This window comes from Meleagris gallopavo, chromosome 3, assembly GCF_000146605.3.
Source record: "Meleagris gallopavo isolate NT-WF06-2002-E0010 breed Aviagen turkey brand Nicholas breeding stock chromosome 3, Turkey_5.1, whole genome shotgun sequence".
Lineage (NCBI taxonomy): Eukaryota > Metazoa > Chordata > Aves > Galliformes > Phasianidae > Meleagris > Meleagris gallopavo.
In genome coordinates, this window is record NC_015013.2 from 71303399 (window position 1) to 71312289 (window position 8891).

Consider the following 8891-nt stretch of genomic DNA (forward strand, 5'->3'; position numbering starts at 1 on the left):
CGCTCGTTTGTCCGTTTGTCCCGTCCGAGAGGTGTTGGGCTTTAACAGGGGGAAAAAGCCCTGCAGCTGCCAGCCTCGGGCGTTACGTAAGTGCGTGGAACCCTCGATCGGGGTTCCCCGGAGTCCGCGGGTTCGAGGGGTGCGTGAGTTGGGTCCTAAATTAAGAAATAATTTAAAAAGCAGCAGCGGGAAAGAGGTGAAATTGCGGAGGCTCGTCTGTCAGCGGGTCGGTTGGATGTGTGTTTCCGAGAGGAGCGCCGCTGCGATGCTGCCCGACAGCGGGGCGCGGCTCCTCGCGCCTCCCGCGGAGCGCTGCCTGCCGCTCGTCCGAGAGGTTATGGACGCAAACGCGTGCGGCGCGGCGGGGAGCTGGCTGTGCAGCGGCTGCGGGGTGCTGTGTGCCGGCTGTCCCCGGGTGCTGCAGTTGTCAGCGAGCGGAGCGGCCCTCGGGACCGGGTTCCCTTGGCTTCCTCAGTACCGCCGTGCTCCGGGACGGGCTGTGCCGGCACGAGGCGGGCCTGAAACCGAACCCCGCAGCCGGGGCGGATTTCAGAAGCGCGATTGCCGGTTCCTCTTTCGCTCCCGGAATAAGGAGAACTTCAGCGCTCCAGCTTTCGGTTCGGAACGGTGTGTTTTGGTGTGGTTGAGGCTCTCTGAAAGAAGGAAAGCGTTTAAAGGCTTAATGCTGTCAGTGCGGAGACCCCACAGACTGCGCCCAACAGCGTGAGGGGAGGACGGGGCTCGTCAGCACAGGAGGAGCTTTTTTTCCCTCTGAATTGTGTTGTGTGAATAATGTTGACTAATCCAGTGAGGGATCCCTGCATAGCTCAACGCAGACTCGTAGAAAGGCAGGTTGGGATATAGAAAGATTGGATGGGACCTCATGGATCATCAAATTCCAACCTTATCAATATGTCTGTCAGCTCAAGTCATTAAATAATTCTTTTCCTAATGTTTTAGGGCTGTGCTTATGTTCAAAATGACATTCAGGCCGTGTGTCCAAAACACAGTGAAAGTAAAGCATTGTAAGCACGAAGCCCAAATTCTTCTGCATGTAAATAGCTAATGTGGCTTCTGGAGCAGTTGAGTTCTGTTCTGCAGAGAAAACCACACAGAGGAAATCCCTGAAACACTAAGTGGAAACCGGCGTGTGGGAGCTCAGAGCTGGATTGACTTACTGCTGTCTGATCATCCAGAAACTGAGCAGTGTCTTTTCACCAAGACACAAGTTTTCATTAACGGCAGTGATTATTTATATGTAAAAACCACTTATCAGGTGATGTCAAATAAGGAGACTCAGATGTTAATTGTGGGTGAGGTTCTTAGATGTTAGTAGGCAAGGAAGTTGTTGGCTTGCTTTTAACTTCTGCATTAAGAAATTAAAGCTTGTTCTTACTGCCTAAGTGCTAAAGGTATGCTTGTGACATACTCCAGGCTCTCTTAATATTCAGACTTACCTTTCCATTAGCTTTATGTGGCTTTTTAATGACGGATGGTGCTTGTATACGTGTGTTATAGCTCACAGTAATTCAGTAATTTGATGGAAGTCTGCCGACCTGGAGATTGTGCTGAAAGCAAATAAACAAGTGTAAAAGCAGACTTTTGAAGTAGAATCACGTATTTAAAACTTTGTGCAGCAAATACTCTGTGGCTCTGGGCAGCCTGGTCTGGTGGTTGGCGACCATGCACATAGCAGGAGGGTTGAAACTAGATGATCACTGTGGTCCTTTTCAACCCAAACCATTCTGTGATTCGATGAAATACAGGGTTTATTGTTGTAGAATGACTTTGTGTTCATGATTTAGTGAGGGACTCCTTACAGCTGAGAGGGGAATTAAAGCTGCTGTGTAGGTAGGTGTGGTAGGCTTACATCTAAACCATTATTTTGGCGTTGTCATAAACTATAAGCCCTGATGACAACTGTGTTAGCAAGTAGAGTCCTGCAAATTCCTACCCACATCAGTAGTGCTGCTGCAGTGAGTGGGTTTGTGTGCATGAAGAATTGTTTGACCACATGAGAGCTGCTGGACAAAGATTTTCTTTCTACAAAAGGAAGTATCACTGTGTGCGAGTGTTACTGAACAGAGTAGTATGTTTCATGATTTTTTTTTTTCAGCCTGATATTTTACGTAGTCAAAAATGCACTAATATGTTTGTTCTGGCTCTCTGATGTTACATAAATAGGAATGCTGCTACCATGGGTGTAATGATACTTTCTGCCTGCTTCTGTTGCAACAATGAATAATTTAAGGATTTTGAAATCTATTTTCAAGTGTTGTTTTCTTTTTTTTCCCTTTGCATTTTGATATTTTACAGTAATACAGTGTTCAGAATATTGCATATTCAACCGCATTTAGGCATCTTGTATAAGTAGAAAAGAAGAACAAACAGTTGTATCTTGAAGGTTTTGAACACAGTAACGCTTGTCCCAGTCCTGTTCCTGCACATAAGATGACACCAGAGAAGCAGTGAGCTGCAATGTTGCAATGCGATGGGTCCTGGTGCTCAGCAGGGGCAGTGGGCTGCCAACCCCTCCTGCACCAAGGGATGGCATCGTGCTGGGTGCTCCAGCACTCCACGTGCTTTCCACAGAACTCGACAGTGCATCAAGTGCATTTGACAGGCTGTCAAAGGCTGGTGAGTGCGTTTCCTAAGAAGGCCATGTAGTTAAGCTGTTACGATTAAGGAATTCTTTCAGGAACTGACTCTTTATTTTTCTTTTCCTCTCTTTTTTCCTCTGCCCATCGCTTGATTGTGAAAGAGCAATGCAACGCATGGCTTGTGTATTTTAAATATTGCTGGAGAAATGCAATTTAATTATTGCTAGAGGCAGAGGAGAGAGATGTGGAGTTCCAGCCCTTGGGTGCCTTCAGGTGTCCTGAAGCAAGGTGTGGCAGGATGTGTGCTTGGCTCTGAGCACCACGCTGTGTTCCAGCTACCTCCGAGCCCCTTGCATCTGCCAAAATATTCTGGCTGTTCTGCTTTCCCCACTATAATAATGAAAAAGTGCTGCATCTGACTGTGTTATGTACCAGCTACCAATCTCTTGATTGTAATTCTTCAGTACAGCATAGCGTTTGGTATGTCTCCCACAGTAGAGATTTCTAAACTTATCTGGGGTTCAAGAGCAGCAGAAAGTCAGGGTGGCTGGAGGCTGTGCTGATGCTTGGCCTGGGTCCTGCTTCCCTTTGTGGGAATGCCCACTACTTCAAACTGGTTAAAGAAACCTTTATTTCCCAAATAAGGCATCTGAATTCTTAAAGGATCACATGCAATTGATCAATTCTTAAAGCATGCACATGAAAATAATATTTTATATAATTAAAACAAACAAACAACAAAATAGTGATGATGTGATTATACTTCAGTACTTCAGAATTGTGGGGCTGCAGGGAAAAACTTTTGCTGTGCTTCAAAGCAGGGCTGGTTAAAAGCAAGTTCTTTTGTTGTAGCTACCTGTTAGCAGCTAATGGCTCGTGCCTTTTTCTCACTCTCACTAATTCTTTATATGGCGTGGTCATGCTGTAATCAGTTATGTGTAGTCCACTGTTAAAACTGAGTAACTAGTCTCGTGATGGTGATGGAAGTAATGAGAATGCTGGCAGCTTGATGTACTCATTGGCAATGCTGCAGGGAGCACGCTAGCAGACCCTGCTTATGTCAGAGGACCAAATCCTCTGAATCCTGTTCTGCTTCGTCGGAGAGGCGGCCTGCCTCCCTGGAACTGGTTTTTGGCCTGAAGCGTGTAGTAACTTTTTTCTTAAAGCACTTCTGTATGGTGTATAACATTGACATGTGACATGTGACGTGTGGAAGTGTCTCTACATGTGCCTGCGCACGCAGTAATTGATGCTTACCACTAAACCAATGTGATTTTGAAGAGAAGCTTGTGAAGTGGGTTTGGTGACGCTTCATGCCGAACTGCTGTAACTGGGTAACGGGTTACGTTCTGTGCTAATGATGCTCTCTGCCTCTTTCCCTGCACCTTCCCAGAATGCTCACTTAAATAATTTATCTCCCCATTTGAAAGATATGCTGTGACAGGGAATTCCTGTCCCTGTGCTGTGTTGATATAACATCAGCTTATGCCAGAGTTGGTCAAGTGCTTTCTGTTGACTTTTGTCACGGTCCTCATCCCATGCTCATCTTAAGCACAACAGCAATGTGCAGTGTGCTACTTGCTGACCATGTAAAAGTAAAACATCTCTGGCCGTCTGTGCTGTTGCTTCAGAGAGCTTGAGCTTTTGGGGCACCAAATCTGTGTAAATGTCTTAGTTTTGAAATGGTATCCTGGTGTGATCCTGAGCAAGGGAAAACAGGGAGGGCTGGGGCTTGGGGAGCTGTTCCCCTTCCTGCTCCAAGCTAGGCATCTGTCCTGCCAGGAGACAAAAGCACTATCAGCTACTAAAATTTGGTACAAATAGCAGCCTGACAGTGGCAATAAGCAGCTGATTTCGTTACGATGCAGGATCTTTTACAGGAACGTTGCTCCTAGGCTTCTACACCTTCTCCCAGCGTGATGGTGTGAGCTCAGTGTACCTGTGCTGCTGAGGCAGGCCCTGTGCCCTGCTCCTTGCACGTATCCTGCTCAGCCCCCGCCTGCCTGCGCCTCACTGCTTTCCCCAATGAGGCTTTGTGTCCCATTACTAGGAACCTTGCTTGGTTTCACAGACCAGCAGTGCTGAAGCTCTGTTTTTTTGAGACCAAAATATGCTGATAAACAGCTCCTGGGAGTAGTGTCAGGCAAGCTATTGTGACTTAGAGGGACAAAGCAGTGGTAACAGTTTTGGGAGTCAGCACTCCTGAGTTCTGCATATTTTTTTTTTTTAATGGGTTGAAGCCTGCTTCCCTTTGCCTCATCTTTTTCCTCCGGTCTCCATTATGATTAGTTTGCATTATGACTCATTTGGCACGTCTGTCAGTTTACAAGGAGGTTAAATCAGTGTTTCTTCCCTGCTGAAGTTGATTGTATTAAACTCCAAGCTGTAGGTAAGGCGGTGCGCAGAATCCACACGAGCCATTCTGTGAAAATGGGAGGTGGCAGAGCAGCTGGGGCAGCAAAAAAGCATCTCTCTGCTCTCACTTGTGCTGGCCTGCATGCTGCTGGGCTAAGCAGGTGGGGGGAGTCTCCTGCTAAAGATAGCTTCTGTATCCAAACCCACTTGGGAGTGGGCTGGGGAATGTAAGGTCACATAGTTTGAAAGATCCTCCTAGAAACAGTCTCCATAGTGGAAATGTAATAGGCCTTTCTAGGCATTTTTATCTGGCTTGGATAATGGCTCTGGGAGATGTTAAGGGTAATGGGCTTGTCTTGCAAGTTTGACAATAAAGCTTTTGTTTTTCTTCATTTAAAAACATTTACATTCCCTGAGCTATTCTTACCCAACCAGTGAATGAAAAGGAAATGACAGTCCTTCCTTCTAAGTTAGGGTATTCTAAAATTCCTTACAATGTACTCAAAGAATTCTTAAGCTGCAGGATGTTAGGTCGTTAAAACAGGAGCTGCAATGGCCTGCGCCCTGAAGAAGTGAGACTTAGGACAGCTGCTTGTGGGAGTGTTTGACTTTCTGTCCTGCGATCTGCATGTCTCTGAAGGTCAGAAGAGATTCTGGGTAACAATTGTGCTGGAGAACTGCAGAGGATCTCATTGCGTCATTTCTGCTGTTGTGTCCACCTTGAATCTATTGCTTCATATTTCTCTGCAGTGTCATAATCACAGAATTACAGAATGGCCCGAGTTGGAAGGGACCTAAGGGATCATGAATCTCCAACCCCCACACCACAGGCAGGTACACCAATCTCCACATTTAATACTAGACCAGGCTGCCCAGGGCCCCATCCAATCTGGCCTTGAATACCTCCACTTGACGATGTCTCCTTTTGTCATTCCCGTTATTAACATCCTTTGGATAGCAAAGCAGTTTGTGAAGCGCTTTAAGGAATATTTTGCAAGCAGAGTAACTGGAGATCTGCTTGTTAGGAGGCTGCACTGCTTTACAAGTAGAGTTGTCCTGTCTCATCTTTCATCCAGCCCTTGTCCCTTCATGGCTCACGACAGGCAGTGCTGGTTTGTGTGTGAGCGCTTGGCTTCTGCTTGCAGCTCTCAGAGCTGAGCGCGCAGCACGCCTCATTTTGCCAGCAGAGATGGTGTGGTGAAGCATTTGGGACAAGTGATGGCATCGTCCCTTTTTGTACGTGTTGATGGAGGCTGTGTAGGAGGTGGAATTGGTGAGATTGAAGACTTGTGCTGATTTATTTTCTAACCTTCAAAAATGTGGACTACTGCTGTGCTTGTGTTTAGTTCAGCAGTTTTCCCCAATGGAACTATTTTCGAAGCGTTAGAGATCGCACATGAAAAATTCAGGCTGTTTTGTTTGGCAGTAATGCAGAAGGTCAAGTGTTGCACTTACGAACACTACTTCTAATGCTAATAGAGATTAAAGTACTGTTGCAGTACTGATGTGCCTTCATAGCTGAGTTCCTCCACAAAAAGGCAGAGAATTACTGTGTCAGAGCCTTAAATCACAGGGTTGTATGAGGGCTTTGGGTAACTTAATCCTTTGTGTTCATGTTTATTCCTTAGTAAGTCAAATTACCGTGTCCTCCTTGCATAGACAAAGTGCAGGAGGAAAGCTGAAGGCGTGTGACCTGAAAATATGGAGTATAACCATTACTTGAAGCCTATTACTAAAAAGCATATGTAACAGGAATGCATGCTAAGTGACTGCACTGATGGGCCGTCCTCTGGGAGAGGGTGAGCTCTTCCTCTGATCCCAGAGAGGAGTTTCCTTACAAATCAGTCACTTAATGCCGATTAGGTATCTGCTCTGCAGATGGTCCTTGTCTGCCTTTACAGTTTACTTGCTTTGAGTTTGTACAGGACTTATGGAGCTTCTGTACCTTTCATGGGTGTTCAGCTTGTGTAATTAATTGTAATAAAGCAGGATGGAGTTCTGCTTGAAACTGGTTCTATCAAAAGCTTTGAGGTGTGGGATCAGACTTGATGAAACTTTAAATTGTTTGACTCTCATTTGTATTGAAAAGCTCCAGAAAGCAGAAGCTTTCATTATAAAGTATGTTCTCCATGGGCAAGAAGGAAAGTAGGTTAGTTCTGAACATACAGGCTGGAATGTATGTTCTGAGCCTGTATGCACAAATGCAGGTGCAAGAAAAAGGGCTGTTGCGACACCTGGACAAACCAGTGGCATATTATGTGCTTTCACTTAGATCTGCTGTTTCTGCCTCCTTTCTTTGTTCTGTTGCTTCAGCATTCTTCTGTTTCTTCTCTTTTTTTTCCTTTCAGTTCTCCTCGCTTGCTTCACAGGTTACAGTCAGGTTTGTGCTGGTCCCGTTTCACCTGTAAAGGCGGTGTGACCAGATACTGTGGTTCCTGATATTTATTTATTGGACTTGTGTTATTGAATCTGACTTGGAAACATCCAAGCTCCGTTGCTGCTTTAGACAAGATGGACTTTTTGTGCTGTTGATTTTGAGCCCTTGTATGCTTTCCAGCAGCTCAGATATTGACAGATAGCTTTTTTTTTTTCCTGTACAGCTGTCACCTGAATTGTAAATGCATGTAGTAAAGAGTGAGCTGCCTGCTTCCTGATACCGTGACTCTGAAAAATCCAGCCTGCCTGGTCTATGTAAATATAACATGTTAAACATAATTGTTAGCAACTTAATTGCTCATTGTGATGAAGATGATGGATGAACAAGCAATTAAGGCAAGGCTGGTAGCATTTTCCTCCCTTCAAGGAATGCTGAAGCACAATAATGTTAAAAATCAGGTGCTTATTAATTAACACTTGATGACGAGGGCTGTGCACTGGATGAGGCTGGTTCTTGCCCTGTCAGAAAGTAATGGAGCTGTGCTGGTGCTGTTTGCTTTGCTGAAGGAGCCAGAGGGTTGGGATTGTGTCCTTCTCATACATGCCTTCTGTACCTGTCTGGCAGGGAGCCCTGATCATGGAAGCGCTGCACACTGTGTGGGGTAGGGAAATGAGGCTGTGTTGAGCTGTATGCAGCCTGCATCACTGAGACATAGGATAAGCATTCTTCTCTTTTAAGCAACATCTTTAGAAGTATTCCGTTTGGAAAGGCTGGTTTAATCATCAGGATGCTGCATCAAAAAGAAACGTGTGTGTCAAGTGACTGGTTTCATATGCAGCCACTTCAAGGATATTATCAGTCTAGTGGCCAGGAGTGCCATGTATTTGCTGAAGTTTCTGACTTCCTGAACATGTGTTTTGTTGTGGATAAGTGAAATTTCTTGTGAGTAGAAGTAAAAATACCTTAATGTCAGACAGTTCTGCATAGGGTAATGAAGTGGGGGGACATTGTGTCATGAAATAACGTATCACCTTTAAATTGTCTATTATCCTACAGAGAAGACAGCCTTTGCCCAGCATCCCTATCTTGAAATGGGCTTCCTGAGAGCAAATGTCAGAAGGAGGGTGAACAGAGAGTATTGCAGCATCCTGAGAATTGCTATTTCTTTGTTTGGAAAGGCTGGCAGACTTACTTGTGGTGCAGCTGTACATAGCTAATCTTTCTCAGATGATGATCTGTTTATTTCTGTGCTGTTCCGACTAGCAACTGGCACCACACTGCACCCAGTGTGCAGAAATGGGAGCTGATGTGATGGGCTGGTGATCCTCTCAGACAAACAGAGCCCTTCTTGCAGAGGGGCTTGGGAACAACTATTTATGAGGGTGGATAGTGATGGGACAAGGGGGAATGGTTTTAAACTGAGACGGGGGAGATTTAGGTTAGATACTAGGAGGAAATTCTTCACACAGAGGGTGGTGACACACTGGAACAGGTTGCCTAAGGAGGTTGCATAGGCCCCATCCCTGGAGGCATTCAAGGCCAGGCTGGATGTGGCTCTG

At 45.6% G+C, this 8891-nt stretch overlaps 1 protein-coding gene across 1 annotated transcript in view; it reads left to right on the forward strand.

The window, feature by feature from the left end:
* The window catches only part of PLEKHF2 (pleckstrin homology and FYVE domain containing 2), a 17093-nt gene continuing 8202 nt past the window's right edge, over positions 1 to 8891 (forward strand). The window contains exon 1 of the mRNA XM_010709149.2: positions 1 to 86. The gene's annotated coding sequence lies outside the window, so the exon portion shown is untranslated. The remainder of the gene's footprint in view (positions 87 to 8891) is intronic.